This window comes from Sander lucioperca, chromosome 4 (genome assembly GCF_008315115.2).
Source record: "Sander lucioperca isolate FBNREF2018 chromosome 4, SLUC_FBN_1.2, whole genome shotgun sequence".
In the NCBI taxonomy this organism is placed as follows: Eukaryota; Metazoa; Chordata; class Actinopteri; order Perciformes; family Percidae; genus Sander; species Sander lucioperca.
In genome coordinates this window covers 38,218,623-38,233,408 of record NC_050176.1, presented here as the reverse complement: position 1 = coordinate 38,233,408, position 14,786 = coordinate 38,218,623, and positions in this window count along the sequence as shown.

Here is a 14,786-nt window from a genome sequence, read left to right as displayed (position 1 = left end):
CTGCGCACCTCGACTTTCACAACACTCTTGACGATACATTTGGTGCAAAACTAATTTGTACCTGTGGACTTAGGCTGTGGAGCTCTGAGCTAACAGAACGGGAAAAGCAGGGTTTCTATCGCCAGATGAGGGACAACTCTGTCCGGCTTATTTATGTAGCATGGAAACTTGGTGGAATAGCATGCTAGCGTTAGCTAGCTAACTAGCAGCCAGCCCGCTTCTAAATAAATACCTTTTAATTATCTAAACACTTTTTAACAGTCAAACTAAAACACTGGCGGTGAGCTCCACGGCCTGCAGCCGCAGACGGACTGTCATCAGTGGGGATCGACCAGCGTAGCAACACTGCTTTTGTCAGAAAGCTTCGCTGCCGACCTCGACCTGCAGTCGGAGCTCCAGCGGGACACGGAGAGCCCCACATCCGGTAGCAGCGGCCCATCCCCCGGCCATGACCAGAGCTTGCTTTGCTGATGTTGTGCATCCCTGCTAAGAATTGCACCCGCTTGGCAGGAAACAATCATTTCTGCAGAATTCATTGCTGCCGAAAATTGCATCTAGGTAGCAAGGAAATGCTACTACAGAGTCTGATAAAACATTGATGTCTCTAAACCTTCTAAAATTCTAATCATTATTGATGAACATGACAAAGAGATTTACTATTGCCTAGTTTTTAAACAGTACTTTGCCTTATAAAATCATTATTTTCCCTAGTGGATGCAATTCTCGGCAGGGATGCAAAACTTGGCACCGGTTACCCACTGATGACGGTCCGTCTGCGGCTGCAGGTCGTGGAGCTCACCGCCAGTGTTTTAGTTTGACTGTTAAAAAGTGTTTAGACAATTAAAAGGTATTTATTTAGAAGGCTGGCTGGCTGCTAGTTAGCTAACGCTAGCATGCTATTCCACCAAGTTTCCATGCTACATAAATAAGCCAGACAGAGTTGAAACCCTGCTTTTCCCATAGACTGTATATAAGAAGGCTTTTCCCGTTCTGTTAGCTCAGAGCTCCACAGCCTAAGTCCACAGGTACAAATTAGTTTTGCACCAAATGTATCGTCAAGAGTGTTGTGAAAGTCGAGGTGCGCAGATTCGCCACCTCGTGATGCGAGAGAGCACATATGTGAAGTTGCAGTGACAGATTCGAGAGGTTGTGGTGGAAAATGAACCACAGTAAAAAAAAAAGTATACGAGTAAATGTTGCATTATAAGTTTGCAGCTGTCATTGTGTTCATGTAAATATCAATCTACACATTTGTGAATATTTTTTCTGTAACTTCACATTCAGAATCCAGGTGTGTGAACATTTTCTACAAGTGCAAATTTCAACTTACAAGTTCAGATTTTTTTTACAAGCTCTCATGTTTTTTTTCTTTGTATGACTTCAAATTCAGATCACATGTGTGTGAATATTTTTTACAAGTGTAAATTTTATTTTTACAAGTGCAAATTTTAATATACAAGTTCAGATTTTTTGTTCTGCAAGTTCTCAAATTGTATTCTACAAGCTCTCCCATTTTGCACCATTTTTGCATCATATTTACCTTCATACTTTCCGACCGGAGGGATTTTTGCAGTTCTTAGAACTAAATGTTCCTAGAACACTTTTTTCGTCGTGTTCTGACAGGAAAAATTTGGGGATTTTTAAGTTCCTCTGGCCTCAGTATTTTATAAGTGACGTGACGAAATTCAAACTGTAAATATACGATAGAGCCCCGGTCGTCCAATAACCGAGAAACGGTGACTTTCACTGGGTATGGAGTTTGCCGCTTTCTCGTCAGACTGTGTGGAGCTCCTAAAGTTGAGCAAAACATTACGTGAATTACTACGAGAATGGATGACTCCACCCACATTCATATAGCGCTGTGTGAACGCGTTCATGTGATTGGCTTATAAGTAAACAATCCCCCACGTGGAGTGCGTTCTTGTGATTGGCTAAAACAAGGGAGATATCTGATTGGTTGTAGATCATTCCCTGTTTAAAAAAAGGCATTTGTGTGTCGAGCCAAATCAGGGCAGTCTCAAAATTCACACACAAATGCAGTGAAGTTCACAGACTGCAAGCAGTTTGTAAATCAAGATATATTTGTGTGTGCATCAGAAATACATTTCTGAATCTTGTCCTGTGCATTTCTGAATCTTGTGTGCATTTGTAAATGTTGTTTGCATTTCTGAATTGTGTGTGCATTTCTGAATTTTGTGTGCATTTCTGAATTTTGTATGCATTTGTGAATCTTCTGTGCTTTTTAAATTTTGTGTGTGTATTTATGAATTTTGTGCGCATTTGTGTATCCTGTGTGTGTATTTATGAATCATGTGTGTGCATGTATGAATCCTGTGTGTGCATATGTGAATGTATTGTGTGCATTTATCTTTATTAAGACTCTTTTAGCTCCATAATAGGCTGCCTGTGTTCTAAAATAGCCAAAAAAGAAATAATGAAATGATGGCGGACAAAAACACCACATGAACATCCATCCATCCATCCATCCATCCATCCATCCATTTATTCAAATCACTTATCTTGTTCAGGATCACATGGGCCTGCAGCCTATCCCAGCATGCATTGGGTGAGAGGTAGTCTCACATAGCCAGATCTCCACAGCGCTGTGTCAGCACTGGAGTATGGTCTAGCTGCACTGCTTATCTATTCTGGGATAGGGGAAAAAACACTGTAGCTTCTCTGTAAACCAATCACAATCGTCCTGGGCGGCGCTGAGCCAGAGTTGCAGCGACGGTGCCCTTGCTAAATAGATAGCAAACAAAACACTCCCTTTGGTCGTCATCAGCACACCAGAACATTTCAGAATTTTTTAACAGAGATTTTGTGTCAGATGGGTGTTCTTAACTCATCATAATATGGACAATTGTAACCAGCTTCTCAATGGCTGGCCACTTCCATAAGGATAACCACCACATTTGCCTGATGGTAATAAATATTCGAGGTATCTAGATGTTTGGAATTGGGCCAGGTCAGAAGATTATAGGTTTGCTCACTGAAGCCAAAAGATTGAATTACCACAGTGAAAGAACAACACAAGGCACAGGAGAAAGTTTAACTGCATGTATTGAATGTGATGTGTAACAAGGTAAATAGCATTAATACAGTAACAATTATATACCACAAATGTAGTGAAGTGGAAAAGTGGGATCCCATTTACAAAAGTAGAAAATTACAATGTCACACATAATAAATGTTCAGTTCAATTGCGACTGCACTCAAAATAAATTAGACCCGGGTCTGTTAAAATAACGTTCACAATTCCCCAAGTCATCGATAGTGGATCAATGCGCAGGGTAATTGTCCTCCTCCAAGGAAAGCAAGTGTCAGTGTGCACAAAGAGTTCTACCTGACCCCTTGGACCAAGGGGGTAATAGATCAAGGTTCTCCGGCTTAAGGTCTCTAGGTTGCAACCTCCTGGCTACAACCGGGCTCTTTTATCAAGTGGGGCTTGGCTCGCCATCCAGTCTGGAACAGTTTCTCCAAGTTCTCCAAGTTCTCCAAGGTCTCTGAGGACTTCCACTGCCGGTCTAGACTCCACCAGACAGTGATCTCTCAAACTCTGAATCTACTGAAAAAAACTGACCAGTGCAATGAGACAACACATTAGCTTGAGCATGCCCTCCGGATTAAACTCTCTCTAGTGTTTCACCCTATTAGTTACAGTCAGCAATCACAGAATTGAATATCAACACTTAAAATTTAAAATTAATGTACCGCTACGATGATTCAGCTACACTGGCGTCACTTCCGGTCTCCCTCACTAGCGTGAACGGCTGAGAGGCAGGTCTAAACACTTTATTGGCTAGGGTGTAGTAAACACAGACTTATAGGCTAATGCCACAATAACAATATACCCTCGTATTGGATGATAGCAATGTTTACAAGCGATCCTTTCAACATAAAGCATTTCTTTATACTTATATATAGTTTTCACATGTATTGTATAATCACTTGTATATAATTACCAATATATTTATTGCATATTTATTTCACCCATGACTTATTTATTTATTCTATTTATTGCCCATTTTACCTCTGGGTTACACAATACAAAAAATGGGATTCATTCTCAACTTCTCCTAATTCACATAGTTGGCACAACCTTTTATCTTCTTGGATGTTTTTAAATCTACCAACCTCAAGGGCGAGGGGAAGGATTCCTGTTCTCAACTGAGCCACCAACGACCTCTGACTCCTCAATAAGTTTGCTGTAACATAAAGTTCAGGACCATAATAATGTGTGATTTGAATATAAGTTTGGGATTTTTAGAATATTAAATTAAAAGAATAGGTTTGCCAGCCTTTAACAGAAAGCTAAGTGTGTTTCTTTATGTGTGTAACTGTCCAGCCCAGTAAATCCTTATTCAGCCTTCAGTGTCTGTCACGACCGAATATGTAACCAGACAAGAAACCACAATCGCTGGGGACGCGGCTGCTTCCCTGTCCCTGTCGCTGTCACTCTATCTGTCACACTTACAGTCTCTCTCTCTCTCTCTCTCTCTCTCTCTCTCTCTCTGATACATGCTGTCAGTCTCTCCCAGGTCAGGGCAGGGACACTTTTTCCTGCTCCCCTGCTACATTCACAACGGAGCAGACGTTGAGGTGACTGTCTATTCTTCTCAAGTCACCACTTGAAGTGTTTGTGTTTGTCTTCCCTTTTTCTTAGCTGTTCATTCCTTTGCTCTCCATCTCCATAGCTCTCTTTTTTGACACACTTTTTCTCCTCCACATAATGTGTCTAATTTTTATTTTTCACTGTGGGCCAAATAACTGGCCTCAGCTTTACTTATTTTACTACTGGTCTGGTTTCAACTGCGATTAGCAATTATCCATTAAATTATAATAATAATAATGATAACTAGAAGGGATCTCTGAGAGCACAGACCTCCAACAGGCATGCCCTATCTCACAATGTTAAAGCTATAGTGCATAGTTTTCTAGGCCTTTATTTGTATAGGACAGCTTAGACTTAAAAGGGGAGAGAGGGGGGGAATGACATGCAGCAAAGTGCTGCAGGTCGGAGTCGAACCCGCAGCTGCTGCGTCGAGGAGTAAACCTCTATATATGGGCGCCTGCTCTATCCCTGTCCCTTTAGTGTATATCTTCTGCTCAGAGGGCGCAAAACAGTCTACACAGGGTGTGAATTTGTAAAAAAAGCAGATGTGATCATGCACAACAAAACATAACATGCAATAATTAAATCCCCCTTTCAATACCATGGATATAGTGCCACTCGTCCAGCCATGCCAAACACTTATTAATGAACAACGTAGTGTCAACATAAATCACAGGCGTTCACTTTGTGGTGAGAGATAAATTTTGTCCCCACCAGGGATAAAAGTAAGGCAAGGCAGGGATATGTAGACCAGAAAGGGGGAAATTGCACCCTGCTTCTAAGGAGTCCAACAGTAAAGATCCGTAGAAGTTGCTGCTGCATTGTGCAAAGGAAAAGGCGAAATAAACCTCAAGCCAACTCTTGGGCTCCACTCACTCTGTGGTTTGAATAAAGAAACGAATAGGCGGCTGCCATTGTGGGATTTCAGTCAAGCACAGTGGCCGACTGCCTTGTTGCTAGGAGAATTCTGATTAATGCTGCAATCTGTAATTTGTGCTCCATTTGTGCTCGTATGCAGCCTCTCACAGCTGTGCAGGACATGAATAGACTGCATGCTCCTCCATCATTTGTGCACAAAAAAAGTAAACCTCGTCAGCTAGCTAGCATGCTGATGCTAACAAACATAGATGCCACTAACTAGCATAGTCCAAAAGAACAAGCTCACCTACAACACATATAATTGCAGTGTCAAGATATTAGTCCTCTGACCCTCTACTGTTAAGTGAGTACACCTCTCTTGTAATGAAAAAAAGAAGGAATAATGACCAGGGCGAAGGAAAAGAAGCTTTGCATTTACTGTTTGGTGTTTCAGTGCCAGTGGTGGAGGAAGTATTCGGATCCTTTACTTAAAGTGACTATATGTAACTTTTTAATGTTTCTGAAACGGTGTAATGTTCCATCTGATGATCATAAATGACCTGTAACAGCAAATGAGGCTAACAGTGAAAAGGACGCTATTTTTATATAGTTTTTATTAATGCCTCTGCCCGGGTCTGATTTTTCCCTCAAAGTCACAGAATGATTTACGGCAGGTAGACGGCGCTACGGTAACACATTCTGACGGGTCACAGATTTCTTTGTAACATCGGAAAAACCAGTGACAGTGTATCCAACCAGGTAAAAGGTAGCAGGAGAGGTTTTTTTACATAGACCTTATTGTATTTTAATTTTATTTTTAGAAGTTATCTGCTGTAGTTATGGCTGATACTGGGGCAGGGCCATCACAGAAAAAAAAGGAAATTAAACGAAGAACAGCTAAAAGCTAAAAGGGAAAATGAAAGACAACGGGCAGAAACCGAGTCACAGCTCGGTCGGGCTTTCAACAGATGGAGACAATTATTGGATTGTAAATGATTAAAAACCCACCCCAAATTGCCCCTCAGGTATGTAATATGTCTATTTCATTCATAAAATAACTTTAGATTGCGCCATGTGGTTGTACATCAGTAGCTGACATTAAATTACATCCCCCTTCCATTTAGCGTTTTATTCCTTTTTCTTCTTGTTTGTGTTGGCCTACTATTTTCTTTTCCCTTGTCCCCCTGTAACATTACTTTTGTTAAGCGTCCGTGGGTTTCACGAAATGAGCTATATTAAATAAGTTGTGACATTGGTTGCTACAAAAGGTTCTTAACCTTAATGCTTTGGCTCGTGACACAGTGACAGTGATAACGTTACCCGGTTTAGCTCACGAGACATCCAAAGTAAGTTATGTTACTGTATGCAACACTTGAAATGCAACAATGCATCTGTACCGTATTCTCTTATTGTAAATGAATGATTTTCTCTCTAAACAAAACATCACAACAATATGACCTCCCGGTAACGCTAACACACTAATACAGTAGGCAATACAGCACCGTAAAGAAAAGACCTTTACGACAGCAGGTGAGGTAACAACACTACTGTTTTTTTCCAAAGTGGCCGCTAGAATCAACACAAACTGAAAGTTACATATAGCCACTTTAACTTTGTAGAGATTGTGGGATTTTCCAAAATCAATAAATAACACACATATTAATAGAAAACTGAGAAACTAAGAAATCTGCTAAAAAATCAACTGATTAGCTTCTGTACGTGCGTGAACTTCACATGTAGCAGGCTATTTTTAACAAATAGCTGTGTCATCGGCACAGCTGATGTGATCCAAATATTTCTAATAACAGTTAACTCCAGAGTGTTGTAAAAAATGAAAAAAAAACTGATTTTGACTAGGGCTGTGAATCTTCACTGGTCTCACAATTCGATTTGATTACGATTATCCTGTCTTCGATTCGATATCCCGATGAATCGCGATGCGTCACCTATCATTATTAAAAATTACTGCACTTGGTTTTCATCAACAAATTCAAGCAGTCAGATATTTATGAACTCTTGAACAGTAGTCCAAATGGGATAGGACAATCGTTTTAATGACCTTTCCCATTACATTTTTAGGTAGAAAATTTTAACATCTCCTTATAACTGCAAGACCTCTGCCCTTTTTATTCACCACCCCATCAATATGTTGAGACCAGGCTAATTTATTGTCCACTATAACGCCAAGAAGCTTGGTCCTTTGTTCCTGTTCAACTGCCATATCATCAACATATAAATTCAATTTTGGTTCATTAAACAACAGATTTTTTGTTCCAAATACAATGCTTGTGGTTTTAGATACATTAAGAACTAGATCGTTATTTGTTACCCATTCCAATGCCAACTGCAATTTCTCATTCAAGACACTGGTAAGCCTCTCAGCTGTGGATGATGCCATGTATATTGTTGAGTCATCAGCATACATCGCCATTTTTGCATTGCTTAAGGTCAAAGGTATTCATTCATTAATTCATTGGTAAATATGGAATAGAGCAATGGCCCCAGACAGCTTCCTTGTGGAATTTCACAGTACACAGTCTGTTTCCTATTTGCTCAATAGCTTTCTAGCCAAAGTATTGCACTTGAATCGAAACCATAACATTTTAGTTTTTGTATTAACAAGTTGCGATCAATAATATCATAAGCCGCAGTGAGATCCAACAGCACAGCCCCTACTAATATTTCTCTGTGCCAGTCATCTGACATTTGAGTGAGGGCTGTGCCTGTGGAATGTCCAACTCTATAGGCAGGTTGATAATCTGTATATAAATCATTCACTGAAAAATAACATTGTATTTGTTCAAAAGCAATTTTCACTATCATCTTACTTAAAGCCGGCGGCAGGCTAATTGGTCAACTATTAGGGCCACTAATATTAATTATACTAATATTAGCTTTAACGTACCGTAATTAATAAATGGTTATAATAGTCAGCTAAAAGTATGGTTGAAATAGATAGGTAAATAGTAATAGATAAATTGTGGGGCTGCTTAACAAGTACCTGTCATGATTATGGGTTTTCTGTTGTAGTTTTTTCTGTTTTATTGTGTTTGTTTCATGCGTTGTTTCTTTTATTTTGTAGTCTCCCTGTTTCTCCCATGTTATGTCTTGGTTACTGTCATGTCTCGTCCCTATGTCAAGTTTCTGTGTTTAGTTGTTTTCAGGTTTTTTGTTGGTTTTCCATTTCCTGTTTTATTTTGTAGTCTCTTTGTTCTCTTATGTGTTGTCTTGTTTTACTTCCTGTCTTTTGGTTTTCCCGCCTTTGTGATTGTCTGCTTCGCCCTGATGTCTTTCACCTTTTCACCAGCCCTTGTGTCACCTGGCCCTTGTTAACCCTCGTTTACTTGTGTATTTAGTCTCTGTGCTTTCTGTGTTTGTTGTTGGGTTATTTTCATTCGTCAGTCTTTTTTGTAATGCGCCGGCCTGTCTTCTGTTGTACTTTTGTGTTCCTGGATTTGTTCCCCATTCCTTCCGTGTTCCTGGATTCTTTTCTGGATTACTCACCTGCTCAATTTACATGTTTGTAAGTCTCTTTGTGTTCTCATTAAATTACATTACATTACATGTCATTTAGCTGACGCTTTTATCCATTTCTTCAGAATATTATTATTTCTACTGCTGCCTCTCCTCGCATCTCTGCACTTGGGTCCAAGCCACCCTTCTGACAGAATAACCCAACAACTGTTGGCTGGGTTATTCAAAGGCGGGAAAACCAAAAGACAGGAAGTAAAACAAGACAACACATAAGAGAACAGAGAGACTACAAAATAAAACAGGAAATGGAAAACCAACAGAAAAGATGAAACCAACTAAACACAGAAACTTGACATAGGGACGAGAAGTGACAGTAACCAAGACATAACATGGGAGAAACAGGGAGACTACAAAATGAAAGAAACAATGCATGAAACTAAACACAGTAAAACAGGAAAAAACTAAAACAGAAAAAAAAAATGTATTTGAGATACTGTGGGCAAAAAGAAACAAACAAAATGAAAAGATATGGACTGTTAATAGATAAATGAACACTAAAATGTTTAAATGACTACCTAATTTTGCTGAACATTTTTAATGCAATTAAATCTTCTTTTTAAGAGATTTTAGTATGGTTACATTTCCATAGCAGACATATGATTTTCACAGGAGTATCTTTCACATCCATTGGGGAGCACACCACCAATCATGCACCAACGTCACCCATAGTCTGACAATATCCCCTGCTAATGTTTAACAACATGGGAAACATGTAAACATTGTGGAGCAAAATGTAGAACAAAATTACATAAAATAGGAACCCACGTACAACTTATGTCCAAGAATATATTGTCCCAGTGCATGCTGGGATGGTTCCCAATACACATGCCTCATGTTATTGCAATCACATGGTTATTTATTCAAAATAAAGTCATCCAGAATTAACAAATCAATTTCGCAAACTGCTTTCAAAGAACCAAATAAGATTGACAATTTTATGACAAACAGGACTATTTAGCCTAATAGCAGCATGTTAGCCTGAATGAGTTAAGCCATATTTGAGGAACAGGGCCGAGGGCTGTGCGTGTGTCAGTGATGCTCACAAGTCTCTGAAGTCAACTCTCAAGTCTCTGAGCTAGAGGTCAAGTCTCAAGTCCTTGAGTTAGAGTCCAAGTCAAGTCTCGTGTCTCTGAGCTAGAGTCCAAGTCAAGTCTCATGTCTCTGAGCTAGAGTCCAAGTCAAGTCTCAAATCCTTGAGCTAGAGTACAAGTCAAGTCTCAAGTCTCTGAGCTAGAGTCTAGGTGAAGTCTCAAGTCTCTGAGCTGGAGTCCACATATTTTGCATTTACCGTAGTGCTGGGCGGTATACTGGTTTAAACCGTATACCGGTAATAATTTCCCTTATGATATGAATTGAATAGCGCTACAGCACAGGTGAACAGCAAGGGATCCCTGTTAACTACGTACCCTTCTCACTCATGGAAGTAACTGTATAATGCCCAAGAGAGGGCCGTCTGCCGAAGTTTTTTGTTTAAAAAAAATCCAACATAATCGTCTCGGTACTCAGTCATGCTAATGTTACTCGGCCGTGCTAACGTTAAGACCTGTCACCTCAAGCATGCAGCGGAGCAACATTATGGACAACCCGAAATCCGCTGAACGTCCGTCACCTTCCTCTTTCTTTGTGTTGGCATTCTAAACTCCGATGGATTTCTGAGGACTATGGTTCACTGCTCCTCAGATCTCTGCAGGGTAAATCCAGAAAGCTAGTTAGCTGTCCAAAGCTGTCCAATCTGAGTTTTCTGTTGCACGACTAAAACAACTTTTGAACGTACACATGTTCCACCAAAACAAGTTCCTTCCCAAGGCGATTTTGCAGTGGCAGCGTTGCTCTGTCCGGCGCTTAGCACCACCCAAGACGATTGTGATTGGTTTAATATTTTAGTGCGTAACTTTTTGATATTAATGAACATCCGTTACATTCAAGCCATTGCCAAATGAGTTGCTACACAGCTAATTAAGACTATCAGCTCCACACAACTCTCATTGTATTTCTCAGTATGGCTATGTTCAGAAACTGGTGTCGTCCGGCGACTTTCGAATGAAGGTAATTACCTCTTCTGAGTCCATCGTGTTTTTTTAATCATCCGTGTCCTCCTTGGTTACAAGTAACTGTGTGGAGGAGGAGTGGGGGCGATGCGTGATCACAGAAGGCTTGTGTCATGTGGATGCACCAACAGTTTTGTTGTCATTACTTGGAAATACTCATGGGCGAGACATAAACTACGCATTATAGCTTTAAAGAAATGCTAATAAACCAGATCACGCTTTTCTCCCATCCCAGGATGCTGTGTGGACTAGCCAGACCTTTCTCCGCAGCGCTGTGGAGGAAGGTCTGGCAATGCAAGACTAGGACGTCCATGTCTGGACAGCTGAGCCTTTTCAATTGTGTGACTGCTCTAACAGGATGCTGTGCCTGTTTGAAATGGGCAGCTATGGGATTGTTGAGATCACCATGAGTGCATAAGGCAGAGCTGCCATTCCCTTATAAACTTTGAACAGCTGTATATTTAATGACATACAAGCAGAGCAAGACTGCGGTCAATGAGCCCTGACAGGAAAGCAGGAGTGCTTACTGACAAATGAGGAGCTAATACTGTGTGGGTGCCAGGAACTGCCATGAAGAAGCTAGTTAACTGTTCCCTGTTCAGCCTCTCTGTCCCCAGCTTCAACTTTCAATATTTATCTGTGTGAGAGCTGATGTTGAAATTACACCGCTCTGATGACATAAACTGGATGATATCCGCCCTTGTGAAGTGTGCTTGACGAAGCCCTGGATCATGGGATATGGGGCATATCATAGTGGGGGGGCCTGGGTGTCCTCCCCCAGGGAAGTTTTAAGCATCAACAACTTCATTTCCTGCATTCCAATACACTTTTATGCACCAATTTATGGTAGGCCTAAATAAATACCTTTATTCAGCCTATAGATGTTAAGAAAAAAGCAGGGATGACAATTCAAAATTTATCAAAAATATAATGGAAAGTATGTTGTTACGTGTCATTGGGCATTTTTAAGTGGGTAACCTATATGGAAATCCTGGAGCTTACTATCACGTAAAGTACACCACTGGAAGTGATATTGATAGGCTAAGCGTTGTGATTTACGTAAAACAGCGTCTGTTTTTTTTGCCAGCTTTCCTTCCTGCATTTTGCCTGTAAAACCGTGTCTGTGTTCTTCATATTTATGTAGAATTATAGTTTGCTCTTCTTATGTAAAATATGCGACTCTGGTAGATGTTTGCGATTGGTCGTGGTGTGCAAACACCGCCTCTTTTATGTGAACGCGCGCGCCGCTGGATTGGGAAACCCTGGGTTGACTGAACTAGTTGATAACCAGCGTCGTGATACAGGTTATGCGGGACCGCAGTTGTTAGGTTAGGTGAAGCCGGGTAACTGAAAGAAATCCAGGGCATGTTCATCTTGATTCGTAGTATGTAGTACGTAGTACGTAGTACGTAATCTTACTAGTACACAAACGTCACTTTAATCTGAGTTGTGTAAACTTTAATGTTAATGTATTACTAACATTTACACACTGGAATTCCTAAAATACCAGAAACAATATGGACAACTGTACAAACAATGCAACCTACCACAGCCCTGCAATAAATTCTGCCTTTATGGATCCTTTGTTTTGTTGTTGTTACTATGTCAGAGGGATGTAATGCAATCCTTTGCAACATCGCATATTACAGCATCCCAAAATCTAAATGTGATGACATTATGGTATACAGCTGTATTGCCTTTTGTGGTGGAAAATTGTCTTCAGCAGTATAAAACATAATTAAGACATGGAATGTTCGAGGCAATGACTACATGGAAAACAACAAACAAGCATTACTGATTTCCAAACAATGAGATACTCTTGGAATAGTGTCAGTAATAGGAGAAGTGAAAGCAATTTGGGGTAAGAATTGCATTTTGGGCATTTGTTCTCCAGGCCAGTGGGGACAATAACATGGTCACGGTGGTGGTTGTCATCATGGTGTAATATAATGCACCTGTGCACTGAGTCGGTGTGTTTGGAAGCCAGGAGCTTCAACAGCTCTCACAATTTAAACACAATTGGAAGACTAGAAAAGTGCACTCAGTGGAGTGCAGATCTGTGCAGATTTGGGATTTTGTTACATCCAGTTTATAGTGGATAAAACAGTTGACAAAGTCAGTTTCCAAATCAGAGTTTAATCCAGCCTGTTCTGATAAACCATGCGTTCGAAAAGCTATGAACAGTTAAGCACTGTAATTCGTATGATTTGCTGGGCACACCACATTGATTTCTGCTGTATAAGAACGCGGCTGGCCACGTAGGGAGGGGTTCGTGGTGTATGGGTGGACGTTAACACACAGGACTTTCAACTAGGGAGCATAGTTCGCTTCCAGGGGAAAACAAGACTTTCAGCCAGGAAATGCGTGTTCCTTGGGAGTGTTTTAGTACAAACCACAATCCTTTTTACTAAACTAGTCGTTTCGGTGCCTAAAACTTAACTTTCGTAGACGCATAACGCTCACGTTTTCTTGCCTAAACTTAACGGCAATCTCTGGCGAAATTACCGTCAGCTCGCGGTGCCCTGTACCCGGCTCACAGTCACCTATTCTTTGGGTAACTGATCCACCAACTACCGCTGATCTGACTGAGCACCATGTGGAGCACCGTAGCAGGCGTTGCAGAGCTCTGTAGCGGTTAAATACATCTACTAACTGCCACTGATACAACGAGCTGTGACGGAGGTCTGTAGCTGGCATCACAAAGCTCTGTAGCAGCTTAAAACAGCTAGCAACTGGCACTCTGTAACACAGAGCTCTGTAGTAACCGATGTCACGTGACATCGTGGTCTCCTAGTTTTCGTATGATATATGTATTAGTGTACATAACTTTTTTTGTACGATATCATACAAACCCGTTCATGTTTGATCAGTGTTTTAGAGTTAGTGTTCATTTCTAAAATGACCACTAACTAAGGGCCGGTAAATTTCCTGGACATTTTCCAAGGGAAGATAAAGCCTCTGAACCCCCACACAGGTGATTTCAGTTATTCTGGGACATTAGACTCTTCTCAGGTTGAAGGTGGGTGGAGCTTTAATGGGAACTTATTAGGTCACAAATTCTTTTTCTACCAATAAGAATGATAAAGCTGTCATTTGTGTCACCTTCAAAGGTGCATTAGCACTAACAGGGGACTCAGGAAGATGTCAATCAATCAGTCTATACACACCCACAAAGTCCTGGAAAGAGGTCCAATTAATCTCGCTTTGCCAGATCTTCCTCCACAGCCTGCAAAGGAGGGTCTGGCTAGTCCACACTAAGGCATGGATACCCGACCCGAGCCCGACGGGTCCCGACGGGCCGAGGGCGGGTTCGGACAGATATTTAGAAATGATGGTCGGGTTCGGGCCAGGCTCGGTCACATCAGCGTGATAAGGCATTTGTTGTTAAATGGTGCTGCGGCTCCTTTAAGAGAGCTCAGTGTGTGTGTGTAAAGTGGGCAGAAGAGAGATAGAGAAAAGAGGAAGCAGACGTGTAGATGTGACCGGAGCAGAGTTGGTGGAATAAGTTTAAGTTTTGTACACAGTGTGTGCGGTGTCCGAGATAAACCCCAGACTGAAAACCAAGTTCATTCATCTGCTCACCAGAAACGGGATTTTAACCCCGACGTTATATAACGTCGGCCCTGGAGGTAACGAGTCTCCCCTGGTTTTCTCACGGTCGGAATCGAAGCAAGCAGGAAAGGTTAACACATTGAACATTGAACTGATGCGCTCATCTGTTGACATTTCCG